Genomic DNA, 23,325 nt, shown 5'->3' on the forward strand with positions numbered 1-23,325 from the left:
ACATAGATGGAGTGAACTCTGGATGACTCTCCTTTCAATTAACAATATATTTAGTGAGCAATTTCTATATGCAAGGTTCTGGAAATACAAAAGTAAACAAAACAGACAACCCTCATAGAGCTCACTCTAACAACAGACACAGAAAAAAAAAAAAACAAATTAAGTAAAAAATATAAAGTATGTAAGTAATAAAGTGCTTTTTCCAAATATGGAAAGTATATTAGATTAGATCCATTAGCAAAAGCTGTGACCTACGCATTTTCTAGAAAATATTTGGGACCCTTGTCTTCTTTGTTTTTTCCCCACATTTTTATTGATGCATGATAACTGTACATAATAATGGATTTGTTGTTATGTATTCATACATGCACACAATATAACAATATAATCTGGCCACTATCACTCACCTCAATTGTTTTTTAAAGAGATAAGAAAACAAAACCCTAATAATTCATTGTATAACTCTTATTATTCTTGGGATATAAAAGTGAATGACACAGGCTATGAGTAGATGAACTGTGTCTGTGAATGGAAAATGTTTTTGGTACAGGAATAGCAGGTTCTAAACTTTAGCCCTGAAACTAGAATTTTTAAAAATTTCTTTTTGTCCAGTACTGAGGAATTAAATCTAAGTGTTCTTACCACTGAGCTATATCCCCATCCCTTTTTCAAAATTTATTTTGAGACAGGGTCTTGCTAAATTGCCCAGGTTGACCTTGACCTTGTGATCCTCCTGCCTTAATCTCCCAAGTCTCTGGGATTACAGGTGTTGCCACCACACCTGGTTGAAACTAAAACTAAAACACAAAAGCACTACAAATTAGGTATAAAGGAGAAAATGTACAACTTTGGAAAGAAATTGCAAAGTTTGTAAATCTGCAAACATTTAAGAAATCTGCTACTCATTATAGAAGGAATGGTAATTCCTAATCTATAGCTAGTATAATTTGAATGAGATACAAGTAGCAAAGCAAGACTAAAAAAGCATTTTAAGAATAACCCTCTATTGTAATTTGATATAACCCTCTATCTTAATTTGTATTCTCCAAGTTCTTGCAGTCTCTATCACCTTATTGTGACTATAGAATGTATACATCTTCGTTTTGCATATTGCTTTTCATGTCACAGAACTAGAGACTTAACTACTAATATTATATCTCCTAGCATACTGTAGAGTCCTCATTTATGGCAGGCTCCTAATTTCCCTTGTAAAGGATATAAATATCGGTAGGTTTTTAGTTATTTTAATTAGCTAAGGCTGGTAAATACTTTACTCAAAGATCACTGGTCTGGAACTAAATTCCTGTTATGTTCCATAAGACTAACAAAAAATGGTGATAAAAGTGACAGAAGGAGCCAATGACAATGTTCATGGCAATTTTTAAAAGTTTATTAACAGAAACATATTGCTTTAGTTACCTGAAGATATGAGAAAATTACAATTCGTTTCATTTTTGTTGGTAGCTGCACTAGCTATTCCATTACAGAGGAGGAGTTGATTTATGTGCAGCTGTTGAAAACACAATGAACCAGTCACCACAATTTTAACAAGTGTTGATACTGGCATACCCACTTCAGATAGCATCTATAACGCTGTCATGAAAAAAGTTTAGAGTACACTACCTAAAGTAACAATGCTAGTTCCCCATTTGCCAGGACTGGTGTCACTGCTACAGTACTGGGTTCTACTGGGGTGACAATGACAATTCATTCTTTCATAAGTATTTTAAGCAAGGCCAAGGCATATGTCCAAGATTACCATTTTTCATTCTTCCAAAAGCAAGGGTTATATACTATTTGGACTGAGATAAAACACAGTTTGTTTTATCACCACAATTAAGTCACACCTTAGATTTGTATAGCTTATCTCATCATGTATTAAAGTAGAAGAATTTACAAGGAAGATCATGGTTACTGTCAGGAAAGGAATATATTTTTGTTGTAAGTTAGAGAGTTAGAATTAAAACCCCACCCCAAGAAGGTTACAGAATGTATGTTTTGTGTGTTCGTATGTCTGAAGAACAGATATAAATAAGTAGATATGATGTGTGATAAGCATTTTTGATAAATCACTAAAACAATTGAGTGATATAACTGGAAGTAGGGAGAGCTAGGCAAGATGGGGGAATAGAACTTTCTAGCATTCATTTCCCCCACAGAAACATCAATTTGAACAACTACCTACATAAAAAATATCTTCACAAGAGCTAAAAAATCCAGGTGAGAGATTATTACAGCAGGCTATAGCACAGAAATAAGAAAAGACACATTAAAGAGAATAGGAAAGACAGATTTACATTACCCACAACACTCTTCCCAGGCAACACAGAGGGAAAGGGAAGGAGAGGGACATAAGTGCTGAACTTTGCCTTGGATCCCAACATCAAGCCTGCCCCAATAAAATTCATCACTGGGCAGGAACCCATAGGCCCATCCCAACAACAGGCTGGCCATTGCTACCCTAGTCATCAAACAAGCACCTCTGGATACAGGAGCTAGATCTGCCCTGTGAGAGGCCAGCCCCTGCAGCTCCAGGATCCAGGCCCATCCCATGTTTCAGACCATCCCAGAGCCAGGTTGGCTCTCACAGCCCAGGCTTCAGGCCTGACCCAAGGCTAAGTTGGCACTTCAGGTATCAAGTACCAGGCCACTACCCATTGACATAGGTTTCAGCCACACCCTCTAGCCTAGCCTCTGCAGCCCAACACTTTAGCAGACCCAGGGTATAAACCTATTGAATCAGACTAAAGTGTAGGCCCATCCCAGTAGACATTAGAGCTGGACCAGCCCCCATAGACCCAGTCATACCTCAATTTCAGGCCAGCTTCCATGGAATTAGGTGCCAGGATTGACCCTGTGGACCTAAGCACAAGGCCTTCTCTAGTACATGGATGTATTGACTGAGTATAGAACCAGATTAGGCCTATGGATCCAGACTTCAGGTTGGGCTCCATGAATACAGGCTTTAGGCCTGCTCTCATGGACTGTACACTTAATCCACAACCCCCCCAGTGGATCCAGACCCTAGGCCCAGCCCCATGGACCCCAAATTCAGGCCCACCCACCTTCTGACCCAAGCACCAGACCACACTTCCTAAGGTCTCCAACAGCAAGTTCACCTGTAAACCTCTCAAGATAATCTGCCACATATCTCTAGATCAGCTGAACTGGTGAGAGACTTTCTCAGACAGAGCCAGTTTGCAAAGACTGGAATAAGTTCCTACTTCTTCATATGTGCAAACATCAATACACGGCCACAAGGATCAAGAAAAATCAGAAACTTGAGAAATATGACTTCACTGAAGAAAGAAAGAGCTAAGGAAAGATGTAAATATTCAGCTATATGAAGAATAAAGGTATCCAATTCAATTCAATTCAATTCAAACAAGACTACAAAACATAAAGTTCTAATAACTGACCCTAAAGAAATACAGAAGTATGATCTGCCTGACAAAGAATTCCAGATAATTTCTTTTAAAAGCTTACAAAATGTCAAGAAAATACAGAGAAACAATTCACTTATATCAGGAAAACAATGATTAAAAGGAGAAATTGAGAGATTTAACAGAGATATAAGTTATATTTAAAAAGATAATTTCTGGAACTGAAAAGTACAATAAATGAATGTAAAAAAGCAAGAATGTCAAAAGCAGGATTCATTGAGCAGAAGAAAGAATCTGAATTCAAAGACAGGTTATTTAAAGATATACAATCAGAAGGAAAAGAGAATGAAAAGGAATTAAGAAAGGTTAAGAGATTCATGAGGCAGCATCAAAAGAGAAAATACTCAAGTTATAAGATTTAAATAGGAGAAGAGAGATAAAGGGGTAGTAAGATAATTTAAAGAAATAATAGCAAAAAGTCCAAATACAGGAAAATATATAAAAATTCAGGGACAGGATCATCAAAGGTCTCCAATTAAATTTGATTCAAACAAGACTGAAACAACATATATTAAAATCAAACTACCAAAAAGAAAGAAGGGCTGGGATTGTGGCTCAGTGGTACAGCGCTCGCCTAGCATGCTCCGGGACCCTGGGTTCGATGTATAGGGTCCAATTATAACTAAAAATAAATAAACCAATATTATTTTTAAAAAAAAAGAAGAAAAGGATAAGCTGGGTATGGTGGTTCAGGCCTGTAATCCCAATGGCTCAGGAGGCTGAGGCAGGAGGACTTCAAGTTCAAAGCCAGCAATGTAGCATGGTCCTGAACAACCTTGAGACCCTGTCTCTAAATAAAATACAAAAATGGGCTGGAAATGTGGCTCTGTAGTTAAGCACCACTGGGTTCAATCCCAGTACAAAAAAAAAAAAAATACAAGTAGGAGTCTAAAAGCAGGAAGAGAAAAGAAACAAATAACATATAAATGAGTTTCAATGAGGCTGCAAACAGATTTATCATCAGAAACCTTATGGGCGAGAGTGGGATGGTATATCCAGAATGCTGAAGGAAAACAAACAAACAAACAAAAACTTTTCCAACAAAGAATACTTTACACAGCAAAGCTGTCCTTCAGAAATGAGAGCAATAAAGACTTTCCAAGAAAAACAAGTTTACAGAGTTCATAACCTCCAGATCTGTCTTATGGGAAATGCTGAAGAGAGCTTCTCAAACTAAAAGAAAGGGACACTAATTAATAACACACACCAAAAAATGGGAGTATAAAGCTCATGGTCAAAATAACTGCACAAACTCAGAATATTATATTTGGTGTGGGGGGGTGGAGGTGGTACCAGGGATTGAACTCAGGGGCACTCAACCACTAAGCCACTTCCCCAGCACTATTTTGTATTTTATTTAGAGACAGGATCTCACTGTGTTGCTTAGTGCCTCACTGTTGCTGAGGCTGGCTTTGAACTCATGATCCTCCTATCTCAGCCTCCTGAGCCGCTGGAATTACAGGCATGTGCCACCGTGCCTGGCCCAAGCTCAGAATATTCTAATACTGCAATGCTGAGATTTAAATCACCTTTGCCTTCACTTTGAAGGTTAAAGAAAAACCTATTAAAAGTAACAATACCTACAATAACTTTTAAGGTATACACAACAGAAAAAGATCTAAATTATGACATCAAAAATATAAAATGGCTCTAGCTGCCATCTTCTTGTGAATGCTTTTGTGCGCCTAATCTCAGCTGGTCTGCCTGAGACCCCCTGAACACCAACCCTAGTTCCCCATATGGCTCCATTTCTGCTCCAACAGGATGAAAGAAACTATCATGAACCATGAACCAAGAAAAACTCTCCAAACTGCAGGCACAAGTGCATATTGGTAGAGTTCTCCTTAAAGAAGTTAGGGGTAAACTATCTCTGGTATTGAAAAGGTGAATATGTTTACAAACGAAGGAATAGTGATCCACTTTAATAACCCTAAAGTTCAGGCATCTCTGGCAGCAAATACTTTCACCATTACAGGTCATGCTGAGACAGAGCAACTGACAGAAATGCTACCAAGCATTTTAAACCAGGTTGGTGCAGACAAATAGTTTAAGGAGACTGGCTGAAGCTCTGCCCAAACAATCTGTGGATGGAAAAGCACCATCTTCTTGTGAATGCTTTTCAGCATTGCAGTATTTAGGTTTTATTATGTTCTATTCACTAGGTCAATTCAAGTTCTTGTCCATATCTCATGAGAGGCTGGGCTTTTCCAAATCAGCAACCACAGTCCAAAGGTGGCCCACATGTGTGAGTTTATTGTGTCACTGTAAACAGGAAACCTTGTCTCCTCCTGACCACAGGCCCAAAAGGTTATAAAAGAAAGGTAACTTATCTCCAATGTGAGACCACATCCTGAAACTTAGGAGCCTCACCTAGGCATCTTTATTTATTTATTGGATGGTGCTAGGGAGGGAACTCAGGGCCTCATGCATGCGAAGCCAGCACTCTACCCAAGCCACATCCCCAGCCCACCATGGTGTTTTGGGGTTTTTTAAGATACTTTTTTAGTTCTCATTTTATCTCTTTCTTATGTGGTGCTGAGGATTGAACCCAGCACCTCCCACGTGCTAGGCGAGGGCGCTCTACACTCTACTGCTGAGCCACGACCCCAGCTCCCACTGTGGTGTTTTTTAAAGACTAAATGTGATACCCCAGAAGGAATTTCTATGTTACAAAATCTTCATTCTTGCACATTTCATATATATAAAAATGTTACCCAGTGTTTCAATTACGTGTCTACAGTTATATCACAACTGTGGGTCAGGCAGAAGGATCCTGCTGGCTGGAATCTGACTCTTATTTCCCAGTGATCAGGGCTATCCAGCCTGGTGCTGCCATACAGGGGTCAGCATCAGATGACACCCAGACCAGCCACCACTCAGATGACCTTCTTTGATCTTCAATTGTGACCATATAGCACCTTGTATTTAACAATAAAAACTCATACTACTTCCCTAGCATAAAAAATAAAAAACACATACTACTTGAAAGTACCTGAGAAGAGAATAAGCAATTATTCCATTTTATGTCGTTCCCAGGTTTTAAAATATGCAATATCCTGTACTTTATCATCTAAGATTCAGAAGTAAAAACATTATAAAAATACACCTATCTTTTTCTGGGGTGGGTACAGGGATTGAACTCAAGGGTACTTGGCCACTGAGCCACATCCCCAGCCCAATTTTGTGTTTTATTTAGAATCAGAGTCTCACTGAGTTGTTTAACACACCATTGCCAAGGCTGGCTTTGAACTCGTGATCCTCTTGCCTCAGCCTCCCAAGCTGCTAGGATTACAGGCATGCACCACCACACCCGGCAAAATACACCTATCTTTAAGAAGGCACTTAAGCATTTTGCTTCCTCTGTAATCAGGCTCTGCACACCCGCACAGCCCAGAGAACCTGCCTAACCTGCCGAGCTGCACATTACTCACATGTGAAGTGTAAGAGGCAAATGTAACATGATGGGGCTGGGGAAACCTGGTAGTGGCGTGTCTGGAGGACATGGTACAAGGAGCTGGCAGGCTCACCAAGCAGACGGTGGGAATTTCACGGCCAGGGCCAGACCCAAGGGACCCTAGGTCCTGGTCTGCTTACAGGGCCTCAGTGCACCTCCACCCTTATGATGACAGTCCAGCCCAGGACAAGAGTAGCCAGTCTGCAGGGCCACATCCTCCTCGCCAATACCATCTGCACCTGCAGGTGCCACCGACGTTAACTAAAAATACTACCAGCCAGTAAATGCTCTCTGTGCAAAGAAAAAGCAGAGCAAGATGACTTTGGCATGTGAAAACCTGATGCTCCCAAATGTAACAGGGTCCCTGGGGCCCTTGGTCACAGCACTGGTTCGGGAGGCCGGACCATGGGTCGACAATGACCCTCCACCTCACGCTCAGCTGTTTGCAGGCACTTCCATGAAGATTAGTAACTGTGCATGTGAAGGATTCTAAAAGCTCACATTCAACTGCAGGGAACAGCTGAACTGCCATCATGCCGCACACAGGACAGATTAGTGTCTTTTCAACAGTCAACTCTTAGAAACTTCTAGATCCCAAGTTCACAGGTGCAAATATGCAGAACCCTGAAGAGGTCTTTAAAGTGTTTCTGAAGGGCAAGGTCCAGGTGTGGGTAAGCGCTCAGTGGAAATCTAGCCGGGACTGCACGGTCTTGCAGCCCTTGTCTGAATAGATTTTCTCATCTTTGGGGAAAAACGTCATTTCCTCTGCCACCCTGGTGAATATGTCTTCATCTACAGCAGCACCAAAGGACCGCATCTCTGCCCTCACACACATCTTCATGTGTCTGTACTCCAAGAGCAGGAAGGGGATGAAGTAGTCGATAAGGTTTCTGTCTATTAGCCCACTGCGCCACAGGCCACTGTGTTTATTGTTAAAGACTCCGACAGACAGCACAGGTTCCAGGTCCTTCAGCTGGATGTCTTCCCTCTTTCTTCCTGCCCTCCAGAAGTTCAGAGCCATCTTAGTTATGAGGTCCCCACCTGCATTGCTGAGAAAGATGAAGATGGCTTTGCAGTAGAATACCCCATCCACCTGCTCGTAGTAGTCTAGCAAGGGCTTGATGGCATCGATGATCCCGGGGTGCAACTTATGCATCTTCTCAAATATGAAAACCAAGCTGGCACAGGCACTCACATTTCCATGAATCCACTTCTGTAGCTGCTACTGGTACAGTTTAATCTTCTGCTCATGGGGGAAGTGCAGAGTTGATACAAACAGGTGGACAAAGTTGCTCTTCAGGCCTTTTGGGTGAAGATTTTCAGCCACAACTTAACTGACAAAATTCTTGCCTGTGCCAGCCTGGCCGTGCAAGGACAGGGTCAGTGATTTCTTGGGACTTCTGTTTTCTTGAAGCCTGTCAGTGCCTTGAGAATCACTTCCGTGGCCAGATGCTGTCCAAACAGCTTCTGTTCCAAATCCAACTTGAGGGTCGAGGCGATGAGCGGCTCCTCGTAGCTGCAGCACTTGCCGAAGCAGCAGTACAGGTCCTTGTAGGAGAGGTAGCCCGTGAAGGCCAACACGGCCCCGATGGCCAGTCCCACGCTGAGGGGCTCCAACACTGACACCGCATGGGCAGACAGCAGCAGCCGCAGTGCCACAGCGCCACAGTGCCCCAAAGCCACCCTGCCAGTCGCATCACCAGTCTGGAGCCTCAGCAGCCACACTGGGCCCAGACAGCCCTTGTGGAGAATTTTGATGAGGCATATAAGAATGAGGGAAACTAAACTGATTAACTTCTGAAGAGGACAAAGTTAAAGAAATTATTGGGAGCTGCTATTTTATATTATGACTGCTTTTTAAAATTGTTTTGTTTATGAACCTGATAAAAATCTAGATCTCTAATATTTTTAAGCCAAAGCCCCTTGGACATTTTTCAATTTTTGCTTATACACAATTTATTCTTTGAAGCTAATTAAGCTGAAGAAGCCTGGGAATAAAGTTTGAAGCAAAGGTTAATAAAGTTCTTTGCCTAGTTAAAAAAAACATAAAATATAGAAGTAGAATAAATGTATAGTTCTTGTATGTGATCAGAGTTAAGTTTTTATCATCTTAAAATAGCCTGTTGTAACCAGAAGATGTAAGCCTCATGGTAGTCACAAAGCAAAAGCCTAAAGTTGAATTTTAAAAAGATAAAATATTGTTCTAAGCATTTTGGTAGAACAGAATGGCAACTGCTATGCAGAGGCTAACAAGTACATATAACAGATAACCATATAGCAGAAACAGGAAACAAACAACAGGTAACAGTAATCCCCATTTAGGCTCAGTGCAGTAAAAGGCCCTAGGCTGTCTGAGCTAAAAGTGCCTAGGTTGTTGACAAACTTGTAACCATATAAGAAATGTAGAATGCATCCTCCAGTAGAATTGTACCAACGCCCTTGCCTTGATGTACCTAAAACTTGCTTATGTATAAAAGTAAAAGCACTATTGTGCTTGGGGCTCAGAATTTAGGAATTAGCCCTCTGGGCTGTGCCACCACTAATAAAGTGTTGCTTCCAGTTCACACTGTCTGGACCCTGATTTCCTGCTACATTATATAACTAAACAAAATCACCCAATCACAAAGAAAAACAGCAAGAGAGGAGGAAAAGAATAAAGTGTCTACAAAACAACCAGAAAACAACAAGATGGCAATAGTAAATCCTTACATATCAATAATTAATTTGAATAGAAATGGATTAATTTTGCCAATGAAAAAACATATGGTTGCTGAGTGTATTAACAAAAAAGCAAGAACCAATGATATGCTGCCTACAAGAGACTCACTTCACCTGTAAGGACATACATAGACTGAAAGTGAGGGATGGAAGAAGATGTTTCATGCAAATGGAAACCAATATAGACCAGGAGTTGTTATATCTGAAAAACTAAACTAAGTCAAACACTGTATAGGGGAGAAAAAGAAGTTATTTATATAATGATAAAGGGTTAAATTCATCAAGAGGATGTAGTAATTATAAATATGTATGTACTCCCAACTGGAACACCTAGAAATGTAAAGCACATATTAACAGATCTGAAGAGAGAGATCAATATAATACTACAGAAGTAGGGGTCTTCAATACCCAACTTTCAGCAATAGACAAATCATTCAGATAGAAAACCAACAAGAAAACATTGGAATAAAACTATGTATTACAACATATGAACCTAATGAACATTTACAGAACATTCTATCATTCTTCTCAAGTGTACATGGAATATTATACAGGATAGATCATACATTAGAAAACAAAATAAGTCTTGATAAATTGAGGAAGACTGAAATCATATTAAGTATCTTTTCTGAGACAGTGGCATGAAACTAGAAATCAATTAACAGGTCACATTTCAGAAAACTCACACATAAATGGAAATTAAACAGCATGCTTTTGAACTACCAATGGGTCAAAGAAGAAACTGAAAGGGAAATTTTTAAAATCTTGAAACAAAATAATAGATACAGAACCTATCAAAACTTACAGGTTGCGGCAAAAGCAGTTCTAAGAGGGAAGTTTATAGGAATAAAATGCCCACAGGAAAATAAAAGAAAAATCTCAAATGAATAATCTAGGGATTATAGGCATGTGCCACTAAGCCCAGCTCATGACAAAAAAAATCTTAATAAATTAGGTATGGAAGAAATGTACCTCAATATAATCAAGGTCATATATGACCACCCCACAGCAAATATCATACATAATGGTAAAAAGTTGAAAGTTTTCCTCTATAATTAGCAAAGACAAGGATGCCTATTCTTACAGCTTCTATTCAACAAAGTACTGGAAATATTATCCAGAGCAAGCAGATAAGAGAAAAAAATCAAGAGGCATCAAAACTGAAAAGGAAGAAATTAAACTGTTCTTGTTTACAAATAAAATGACCTTGTATAATAAAAACTCTAAAAATTCCACCAAAACCTTTTTGAACTAATAACAAATGTAATAATGTTGAAGTATACAAAATCAAAATTTAAAAATCAGTAGTATCAAGATTTCATCTCACTCTAGTGAGAATGGCAATTATCAAGAACACAAATAATACAAGTGCTGACAAGAATGTGGGGAAAAGGTACATTGGTACATTGTTGGTGGGACTGCAAATTACAGTCACTTTGGAAAGCACTTTGGAAAGCAGTATGAAGATTCCTCAAAGAACTAGATATAATCTAAAAATAAAAAGAAGACTAGGTATGGAACCACCATAAGACCCAGCTATTACACTCCTTGGTATTTGTCCTAAAGAACTAAAATCAGCATACTATAGCAATGTACCCAACCTCAATATTTATAGCAGCACAATTCACAATGGCCAAATTATGGAATCAACTCAGATGCCCATCAGTAGATGAATGGATTAAGAAAATATGGTATATATACACACTGAAGTTTTACTTAGCCATAAAGAAGAATGAAATTATGACATTTGCTGGCAAATGAATGGTATGGAGACTATCATGCTAAGTGAAATAAGCCAGTCTCAGAAAACCAACAGTTGGATGTGCTCTCTAATATGTGGAAGCTAGAGAGAAATAAGAAAAAGAAGGAGTAGAGGTTTAGATATCATAAAGATACAGGGAAAACCAGTAGCGTAGAAAAAAAGGGGGATTAAAAGGAGGAGAGGAGGATTGGGAAAGGGGAGGAAATGGGGAATGAATTTTTAAAAATGATGCTGTCATATAAATATAAAGAAACTTCACCTTTATGTATAAGTAGAAAGAATCAATCAAAAATAAGTAGATAACTGCAAAGAAGATCAGTATACTAAAGCAAGGAGAATGGGGAAGGGAAGAGGAAACGAAAAAGGGAGAAAATGAACTGAAATCAAATCCTATGCATGTATAATTTGTTGGGATGAACCCAACTACCATGTATGATAATAATGCTCTAATGAAAAATTCAGGAGTGTTTAATGGTAATAATAAACTAGTAGTTAATAAAGAACTATCCAAATAAGAAATTAAGAAAATAATCCCATTTCCTATTCTTAACCAAAACTATAATACTCAGGAGTACATTGACTCAAGGAAACAAAAAATCCCTGTACACTAAAAACTATGAAACACAGATGAAAGAAGACGCAAATAAGTGTAAAGATAACCCACACTCACAGATTGGAAGAATTAATATTGTTAAAATGTCCATAATATTCAATGAAATCTACAAAACAATACAATCTCTATAAAAATTCATCTGACATTTTCCCCAGATATAGAAAAAACAATCCTAAACTTTGTATGGAACCAAAGAAGATCTTAAATAGCCAAAGCAATCTTGATCAAAAAGAAAAAAGCTAGAGGCATTCATATTGGGATAGTGAGAAGGAGCATGAAAGGAATAGATGAACTCTAGATACGGCAGAGGAATTAGAGGGGAAGGGAGGGAGCATGGGGTAATTAATGATGGTGGAATGTGATGGTCATTATTATCCAAAGTACAGGTATGAAGACACAAATTGGTGTGAATATACTATGTATACAACCAGAGATATGAAAAATCGTGCTCTATATATGTAATAAGAAATGTAATGCATTCTGCTGTCATATATAAATAAAAAATTAACGAATAAAAAATATTTTTAGTTGTAGATAGACACAACACATTCATTCATTCATTTGGTGCTGAGTTTCTAACCCAGTGTCACATATGCTAGGCAAGCACTCTGGCACTGAACTACAACTCCAGCCCTAAAATTGAGAAAATTCTAAATGAAAGGTTGAAATCATAACAATATCTCTGGGGCTGAAGATGCAGCTCAGTGGAAGAGCACTTGTCTACTATGGTGCCCTATATTCGATTCCCAGTACCACATATACATACAAAAAGAATACATCTAAGTCATTCTTTATTTCTCATATCATGGAACTTTAAAAGATGGAATGGGCCTTAGAGACCATATAACACCATTTCCTCATTTTACATATAAAAAACTGAAGACAGGTGAAATGACTTACCTGAGTCATGCAGATACTAACAAAGGAAGTAACACTTAGATTTCCTAGGAAACTACTTCTTTCTAAATTAAAGAAATTTTCTGAATTATTTACTTCATTTATTTTATTGTGGTAAAGATACACATAATACAAAGTCTCTTACCTTAAATTTTAATGTAAAACACAGTATTGTTAACTACATGTACATCTTGAATAACATTAGTTTTTCTTTAATGGTCTATCAAAGTTACATTTTTAAAAATAATTTTTAGTTGTAGATGGACACAATACCTTTATTTTATATTTATTTTTATGTGGTACTGAGGATCAAACCAGTGCCTCATACATACTAGGTGAGCACTCTACTACTGAGACATAACCCCAGCCTCTGAAGTTACATTTTTTTGGAGGGGTACCAGGGATTGAACTCAGGGCACTCAATCACTGAGCTACATCCCCAGCCCTATTTTGTATTTTATTTAGAGACAGGGTCTCACTGAATTGCTTAACGCCTTGCTTTTGCTGAGGCTGGCTTTGAACTCATGATCCTCCTGTCTCATCCCCCAAGTCACTGAGATTACAGGCGTGTGCCACCACACCTGGCCTGAAGTTACATTTTTACTAATTGCAACTACTCTGCATTTGTAAATAACTTCCCAAGTTTATTTTATGTGAAGTCATATCAATGTAATCTGGTGTCCATTGCTTCATTTTAGTTTAATGAGAAGGATTCTAGGTTGTATGGGAATGACACTCTCCTATACAGTTTTATATTTAAAGAAGAAAGAACTTGATAAATTTTGTTCAATTAATATTAAAGGCTTCTGTTCAACAAAGATAACATCAAGTAAAGACAAGACACAGACTGAGACAATACTTAGAAAGCATAAGAGATTCGTATCCAGGATAGATAATCTCTCAAATCAATAAGGAAAAGACTAACAACCATAAAGAACAATGGGCAAATGATATGAATAGACAATTAATAAAAAAGGAAACTGCTATGTCCAGTAAACACATGGAAAGATATTAAACCTCACTAAGAGACAGGAAAATGCACATTAAAACATAGTGAGACATTATTTCTTTGGCAAAATGTTTAAGTCTGACAATACTGAGGGCTACAGGATGTGATGAAACAGGAACCCTCACACAGCACTTGTTGGGAATATGAAGTAGTACAATGACTTTGGAGAGCAATTTGGTAAAGTTGAAAACACACATTCTCTGCAACCCAGTTTACCACTTTAAGGTGAAAAACATCACACATATCACAAGGAGACAGGTAAAAATAACACCCACTGGAGTATATTTTGTAATAGTGAAAAGTGAGAAACAACCTAAAAAGCCCATCAACAGGAAATGGATATATACAATTGAGAAACAGCCACTCATCAAATGAAATATTTTACCCTTGTTAAAATGAATAGTTTGCATACCAAAATGGATAAATATAAAAATATAACGTTGAATGATAAACTCAAGTTGCTTAATAATATATACACTGTGATACAAATTTTATAAACATTAAAACTATTCTCAACATTTTTTCTAAATGCATATATGTTTACAAAAATATGGATGGGAAAGGTTCACATCAACTTCACAATTGCAGTTCCTCCAGGAAGGGAGAGAAATGTGATCAAGAAGGACCACAAAGTAAATTTCAACAAATCAACCATATCTATATTCTTAACAGATTGCAAACATTGGTTAATGTTTGATAAATATGTGTAGGAAGTATAACTTTATACCATCTTCTTCTCTATATATTTGGAATTTTAAAATAATACAATGTTTTATGAAAGAATAGAGAAGTATATTTTCTTTACAACTATCAATAGACATATTTGAAAACTAAAGTTAACCACAGGCATTATGTCAATGCTCAACTTTGTTTTGTCAGCTATCAGCTTTTATAGTGCAAACTTTGGGGCTTTAATACCCCCTCTTTTCAAAAAAAGCTTCCACAGAAAGTAAAGCATATGTAATTACACATTACACAATTGTGCCACATATAGTTGAGTGCACACCAGGAACACATGTTAAACCATTTTCTTCGACTTATAAGTGACATCATGTGCAGATATTAGCTCAGTATTCAAGCCAGTGAGATAATTTACCAAGGCCCTTTGTGAATTATACACAATTTTTTCTACTTTTCAGGTGAAATTTGCTTGCTTGGATTGGGTCCAAACATTAACCTGGAGGGTAAACTGTTTTAGGTTAAGGAAAACACAAGAGAGTAAATTGATGTTTGCATGTGATAGAAAAATTCTTTAAATTCAACAGGAAATATATTCAAACTTATAATTGAAAGACCTTAGTAGCCAGAGCTTAGTGAGGAAGAAAATCCTAGTGAGGAAAATCCTAGAAAGTTTGGGAAGGAAATGATCTCAACTAATTTTAGAAAGTGATTTACATGGTCTTAAAATGGTTTATAAATAAATGGTCACTACCCGAATCACATAGACCAGTGGTTTCTGAATGTATGTTAAATACCATGTAATTATACATGCTTACTGGGGCTTATATAGATAAAATAGCCTGTGTATTGATAGAGACAACTCTCTACTAATAGGCAAATTAATCCAGCCAAACTGCAGAAACTCATTTAAAGCACTTAAATTCTTGTTAAATGCAAATATGGAATTATCTGCAATTATGCTAACCAAAATAAAAAACACTCAGAATCATAAGAATGCCATAAGAAAACATTCAGGACTAAGAACTTGACTTTTTAGAAGTAAGAAAAGTATCAAAGAACAAAACCAGTTCATGCTGGTACCGAGTTTCATTCACACAGTGTATCAAGGCACAGAGCCAATAATCTATAAGGGTTGAAAAGCCATGAAGTTCCTTCAAATTTAGGCACAGGCACAGTTACCTGTAACTAATTGGTTTCTAAATGTAGAAAGATCCACACACCAAAGTACTGCACAGTTTTGCAGTGATTCTGTCCCCTATGAATACTCTTCCTCATACCTCTTTGCTAGGTTACATTTACTCATTCTTTAAGACATGGCATGAATATCACTTTCATGGGAAACCTTTCCACCTTCTCTATCCTACTCATCTCAGGTTCTGCACACCTGTTAAATATTTTATTATACTCTGACAACCCCCCCCCCACTTGAACTTTATTTTAATTGTTTTTTTTCCCTTATTCAACTATAAGCTTAAGAGCCAAGAATTAGTCTTGTATTGATTATTAGTTTTTCCCCAGCATAGTACAGGACCTGGTAGACAGCAGCAACCCAATAAATACCTGTTGGCTATATTAATGAATGAATGGATTGATTTAATGCCAGGTAAGTACAAGTATATTAATGTCAGTCAAATGCAACTATTTTTAAAGGCATTGAGAAAAAAGAATATAGATAATATGATGTTTTGTGTGTGCATGTCTCTATAAGTTAGATGATGATGGTAGAATGTATTATGCATGTGTCGATGGGGGCAGACAAAGGGTTTTCTTCTTAAAAACTCAAATACTTGTATACCTAAAGTCCAGAGGAGTAATAATTCCCATATTTATGTATTTATGCTCAAACTGCTTCCATCCATGTTTCATTTATTCTTACAACCTCCAGGCAAAATAGATAAGGGAAGATATCATCATTGTTATTTTTCTGAAGGGGAAATGGATTGAGGAGTGAAGTGAATCTGCCCAACTGCAAATGGTATCCCAATATCCGAGTTGATGCTCCAGCTGCTAGAACAGTGTATCTTGGTAAGATCACAATTACTATCACAGTCTTTTCAGAGAAAGAAAAACAGATAAGAGCAAATATCTGAGACAAAAAGAAAGCCCATAAATTCATATGACTAATCTACTTTGCAGCCTCTAGTAAAGGTAATGTGGCTTCTGGGTTCAAAGTATTTACTTAACTAGCATATGGAAGGGGAAATTAGGGCTGGAATGAATGTGTATTTTTCTATTTGCATTGATAAAATTTTGCATTAACATTAGTAATTCAGTGAACTAGAAGAAATTAACAGGCTAATAAGATGAAATTCATTTAACAAGACTGACCAAGATTTCAGCTAGAGTAATCAAATCTAATATTTTTCTGAAATGCAATCAATAAAAAAACACTTGTGGTATAATTTATTTGTAATTAATACTACATGGAAAGTAACATTAGGATAAAAATATCTGATTATTTGGGCTTTTTTCAGCCTTATATGATGAAGTTTAATTAACTGATAAAAGAATTTAATTGAGGGGTTCTCTCCCATATTTCTTTTTTTCTTAAAAAAAAATCAAGGAATGAGGTTGTAGCTCAGTGGTAGAGTACTTGCCTAGCATGTATGAGACACTGGGCTCACTCCTCAGCACCACATAAAAAATATACCTCATAAATAAATAAAATAAAGGTATTGTGCCAAATAAATAAATAAATACACACAGCCAGTAAGGTGTTTTCAAACCCAGAAAGAAAAATAGGTGCAGCTCCCAAAGCAGTTCTGAGGGTCCTTATGAATGATATTTTATTACATTTTCAGCCTCACATGATACCTTTTCAATGAAGAGTTCAAGGACCTCACAGAAATGGCCACTGATCTGGAGCCTGATAAGCAGGACTCTGTGGGCGGTATCATTGTCCAGAAGTTTCTGAAAGGTATTGGTGACCTTCCTAGATTAATTGTTGATCAGGCATACTGTTATCTTGGGCTCTGCCCAAACTATTCTCCATCATATTCATCCAAACTATAAAGGAAGATTTCAATGCTAAAAGAAATCTCTAGTGTTTGTTATAACAATGATGTTTATACCCCTTCATTTAGTCCTTCTATCTATCAAAATTTCCACTATACTGACTGATCCTGCTCTTTCTTTCAAGTCTTTCTCTCTGATGGGCTACATGTTCCTCCTCTGTGTTCCAAGAAAATAATAAGCAGTAAGGGTAAATGTCACCTTTTCCTTAATAACTGATGTAAGAAGTTGAATATTAAGTCAGGGTACTCAGGGTTTAAACTAAGGTTCACCTTACACCAAAATCTTTTTTCTATGCCACACTGCTACCCTGAAGCAAACTGAGATACTCTAAGTATGATGTCAGATAATATGCATGCCTGTAAGCAGAATTAATTTTAAACTTTAAGACCTTTAATGGTCAAAGGGATGATGAAGAACTTGGAGTAATAATAATGGTTAACTTTTATTTAGGGCATGGTACAAATCAGCACTAAGCTAAGAGCTTCACATGCATTGAATCATTTAATCCATATAATAACCATACTAAGGTATGTGCTATTATTATGCTCATGATAAAGATGAAGAAACTCTGATACTGAAATGTGAAATGACTTACTCAAGGTCAGGCAGCTGGGAAGTCGAATAGAAATAGAATTCAAATCCAAGCAGTCTGGTTCCAGAGACTCCACACTTAAGCAAAACACTATATAATATGAAATTCATTGGGATGAGAAATTTTCCCAAGAGAGAAAAAAATAACCATAGATTTTTAGGGCTGAAAAGAACCTTAAAGATTTAGTCCAACTTTCTAATCTTCCCAATGAGGAAAATGAGGCAGAGCAAGTTTAATCAGCTTGGCTAAGGCCACATGGATTACAAGTTGCTATGCCTGCATTACAGTCCAGGTCTTCTGACTCCTACTCAAGTGTCTGTTCCATGATATAATATTATGTTGTCCCTGATGCACTCATATGGCAAAATAAGAGGTAAATTCAGTTAAATTACCTTTCCTGAGCTTGCACCTAAGCTACTGAAATTGGCTGGAGGAAATCCACATAGCCCAGCAGATAGATGGGCTTCACTTTCATGTAAAGTATTCATGATGACAAGCCTCGACTGAGCATTCATCTCTGCCCATCAATGCCCAGCTACTTCTGCATTAAATTTGCTTTCCCAGTCTTCAAAGTGATTGTATCTCCATTGTGGTCCTCAATCCTCCTACATCTTCCCCAAATCTATTTCTACTTCCTGCTTTTAGCTGATGCTCTTGCCTCATACTTTATGGAGAAAACAAAAGCCTTCAGAAGAAGGAGCTCTTTCATCTTCCCATAAACAAATCTACAAACTAACTCATTCTCTGTGTTCTCTCTCTTCTGTCAGAGTGAGTGTCCTTGAATCCCACCCCTTCTTGCTATTCAAACTTGCTCCTACAGTTGTCTTATATTTTCTGTGTCATCATTTCCCCTTTCTACTGGAAGTCAGACTCAGCTTCTATTCTTTCAACCCATATATTCCAACCATCTGCAAATCCTGTCTTCTGATTCTAACTCCAAAATACATCTTAAATCTGTCCATTTCTCTTCATCTTTGCAAATATAAATTGCAATGTTTTCTTAAGCTAGACTCCATTAAAAAATGAACAGCTTTGTAATTGGCTGTGTATTTCCATTCTTGCTCACCTTTAATTCGTTCTCCACAGAGCAGCCAAAGAAGTCTTTACAATGAAAAACAATTCATATCAATTCCAATTAGATTAAAACTAATAAAGTTCAAACTTTTCAGGGTCTATAAGCCCTCTATGATGTGATCCCAATTTACCCCCTCAATGACATCTCATACTATGTTACTTTTCATTCCACTATGGTGGCCTTTGCTCTATTCCTGAAATGCATGCAGTCTTTTTATTTATTTATTTATTTTTGCCCTAGAGACCTGTGCTTCTGTTCCCTGGGCTCTTTGCATGATCATCAGGTCTCAGCCTGAAATTCATTTTCTCAGAGAAACCATCTTTCCATGACATCTAAATAGTTCCTTACTATTTTTCTCATCTATAGCCATCCTAGCACTTCCTATAACCAGTAAGTATTTCATGTGTTTATATTCTTGTCTGTCTCAAAGCCCAATGAGGGCTGGGACCTTTGTATATTTTTATTGCTGTTTTTCACACATATGTAGCAGAGCATCTAGAGAGTTTTTGTTTTGTTTGGGCGGGGTGCTGTTTTGTTCGTTTTGTTCTGTGATACTAAGGACTGAATCCAGGGATGCTCTACCACTAAACTACATCCACAGTCCTCTTTAAAGTTTTATTTTGAGACAGGGTCTTATTAAGTCACCACTCAGTAGACTTTTGCTGAATTAGAAAATGGGATTCCTTAATTTTGTTGATTAACACCTGGGACGATGGTCAAGTGGACAGAAACATAGTCCCTAGAATAAATTTTAAAAGGAATGAATTACTTCATTATGTATAACTAATATAATGTACTTTTAAAAGCATATAAAAAACAAAAAATGGGGCTGGGGTTGTGGCTCAGTGATAGAGCGCTTGTCTAGAATGTGTGAAGCAATGGGTTCGATTCTTTGCACCACATAAAAATAAATAAAGATCTACGAACAACTAATACAATTTCTTAAAAAAACAAAAAATGAATTAATCAATTAGTGCCAGTCAACTATAAGGCTAAAAATATTCACCTGAAGAGCTGTTCTTCAGACTCTCTAAAATCACCAACACATTGCTACCTAATAAAAATAGTCTAAAAGTGGGGGGGCGGATAATTCTGATTTCCTTAGGAAAAAAATCTGGTTTCATAATTGCTAATTTTGTCAAATTATAATCAGCTGGTTCTGATCTCCTTTTATAGTGATCTCTTTCTGAACAATAAAAAAAGATAACCTGCAAAGTTGGCCCAGATGATGGACAGGACATTGAGGGTGATAACCATTTAAAGCTCTTTGTCAGATATGCTCCCTCTCACTATACACAGTTGAATAGAAAGAAGGAGATACATTTTACTTGGTTATTTTTACCTCAAGCCATTTATTCCTCTGCTAAGTAGTTTATTGATTCTTCAACATCAATTTAGAACTGGAGTTTACAGCACTCCCATCAGAAACTTTATAGTGTTCAAAATAAATGACTTGCCCAAACAATACCATGTCAGTTGTTGAAGAGGTAGCTAAGGAAAACAAATGCACCGAAAGGTAGAAACTATAGATATTCCCTTATATACACGCTTGGGGAGTGACCTTTCTAAGAACAAAACGCAAAAATAAAACAGAAAAAAATCTATAACAAGAAGAATTCAGTAGTATGGGAGTCTGAAAAGAAAAATGTTATAATTCACTATAGCCTACTACCTCCCACTAATGTTCCATAACAGTTATTTTAGACAGGAAGCACAAGGTTGCCAAATGTTCTTGTTCTACATTTCCTGTACTAGTTTCACATCCCACACATCTAGCCCTAGTATTAAAAATATTGTCTGTGATATTTTACTTCCTGGCATCTAGAGCAGGATCCTCCCAGGCTTGCCTATAAACCTTTCAGGACTCAAATTCCAACTTTCATCCTGTAGAAAGCATATTCACCTTCACATACACCCATCCCCTTTTAGCAAAATGTTACTTATGCCCAAATATTTTGGGATTGGGCGTGAGGAAGTCTTGAATTACAAGCCCAAGAAAGACATACATGTTTTAGTAATGTCATCTCAGGTGTAAGGATTCATATACAATGGCACATACATACAACACTGAATTTCTTTTTCACCCTATGAGGAAAACAGGTGCAAAACTTGCTTAAGCCTTAGCTTTGCACATTTAAAATAACTACTTTACATGTTGATTTGGAGTTGTAACTCATCTGAAATACTTAGGAGATTTCCCAAAGTGCACAGGAATTTGGAAACATGAAATTGCAATTACTTTCCATTTCTTTTCTCTAGTTTCTCCATAATTTCTCTTCCTGATATAGCTAGCTTTTTAAGGGAACTATGAAAAGTGGCTCCATACAATAAGTAGTCTTTCAAACCCCATGATCAAATAGGATCAATCATCAATAAATATTTACTGAGAGCCTACTAGGTGCAAGGCATTGTTTTAAGAGCTAGAGTAAGAAGCCCAGAGATGGTTTCACAGGTTCAAATGAGCTTAAGAGAGTAACAAGGAGAGAAGAGTTTTTGATGTCTAAGGCTGTTCCTTTTTTGTTTTTAATCATAAAATGGAACAGCAACTGCCATAGGCTGTAAGCAGGTGATGTCAAAAAGTGATTCTCTTCTTCAGGACTACCTGACTTTAGCTTTCCTCCTTTCTAATTCCAGCATAATGCATCTCAGGATCTAGGAAAAGGATATCTGAAAAATGAAGTCAACTTTGCTGCTGAGTAACTGAGACAAATAGAATATTCTCCACAGATAGTCCTCTGAACCATCCTTGCCCTGAGCCCAGGTCTCCATTGTTGCTTGATTCAGCATCTTGGGTTTAAGTTCCTTCTTTACTTTTTTCTCTTCATTACTCTAAAGCAGCACATAGAGGCAGTTCAAGTAAACATTGACTTAATTTTGGAAGGAAGAAGTAAATTTTGACACAGATCATTCATTCATTCATTCAACAAGTGTTTATTCACTTACTACTATGAGCCACAGATTGCTCTTGGTGCTGGGATTTATCACTGAACACAATAAGCCCTGTTCTCCTGGAGCTTACATTTTTAATGGGATGAGTAATAGAAAATTTTCCTGAGATGAGTAACAGAAAATTTTCCAATAACCACATGGTCTATTATGGGTTGAAGTGACTAAACACACCCTTTCTTATTCCTCCATTCTCTAGCTTCTACCCTAGAGCCCAACATTTGGGTCCCTGTCTTCTTGCTGCTTTTAAAATTTCTATAATCCACTTCCACTCCTAGACCTAACCTTGATGCTTTCTCTCTTTTAGCTGACTTCACTTCCTTCTGTGTGCTCAGGCACACCCCATTAGTTGTAATTAACTATAATAAATGGAGCTGTCTTACAATGGTACCCCATATCTCTCAGATCCCAGTGACAGCAATTTAACCCAAATCCTGAGGGCACTGGGCTTCTGGTTTTACACATCTCTTATTAGCCTTTTCTCAACCTCTTAGTTGAGCTTCCAACTCCATTTAAAATCCCCTTTTTCCTTAACTCCTCTTCAACTTTTACTTACTGTTGACTATAACTCTTTGTTCCCTGATAAGGGGAATAATTGGGAATATGAAAGAACAGGGTCCAATTTAAAGAAATATATTTGCTTTATGTATATATATTGTCAAAGATGATTGGAAAAAGAAAACTTCTGGGACCAGGTACCATGTCTTTATAAGACTCTGATCTTATATGTATATCTTTGCTTCCTATGGAATTTCTGTAAGCTGTTCTTTAAAATAACTGTGCTGTGAACTTCTGGGTTCTTATAGGGTCATAACATTCTGAAACTACAGGACAAACAGGAAAATCTAAAACAGTGATTACTTGGTATCAAATAAAATGATATAAGAAATTAGGAGTATTTTTCACATCCTCCAATTTTTCTACCTCATATGAAATAGAATATAAGTTGAAAATATTTCAGGCCAAAAAAATAATTTTATGAAAAAGATAAGCACCTAGAAACATAGGCTTATAATAAAAGTGTCTCCTTCACCTTAAAGCAACACTAATGTAATTCAATAAAGTTTATAAAACCATGCCTACCAATCAAAATATAGAAAAGACAATTTCCTGTTTGTAG

The 23,325-nt window shown here is 37.1% G+C and overlaps 1 protein-coding gene and 1 pseudogene across 5 annotated transcripts in view; both read right to left on the reverse strand.

Moving 5' to 3' along the window:
- Positions 1–23,325, reverse strand: part of Enox2 (ecto-NOX disulfide-thiol exchanger 2) — a 288,838-nt gene that overhangs the window by 188,292 nt on the left and 77,221 nt on the right. The window lies entirely within an intron of this gene.
- Positions 7,577–8,594, reverse strand: LOC114096522 (torsin-1B pseudogene; annotated as a pseudogene).

Source organism: Marmota flaviventris, chromosome X (genome assembly GCF_047511675.1).
Source record: "Marmota flaviventris isolate mMarFla1 chromosome X, mMarFla1.hap1, whole genome shotgun sequence".
NCBI classification, from domain to species: domain Eukaryota; kingdom Metazoa; phylum Chordata; class Mammalia; order Rodentia; family Sciuridae; genus Marmota; species Marmota flaviventris.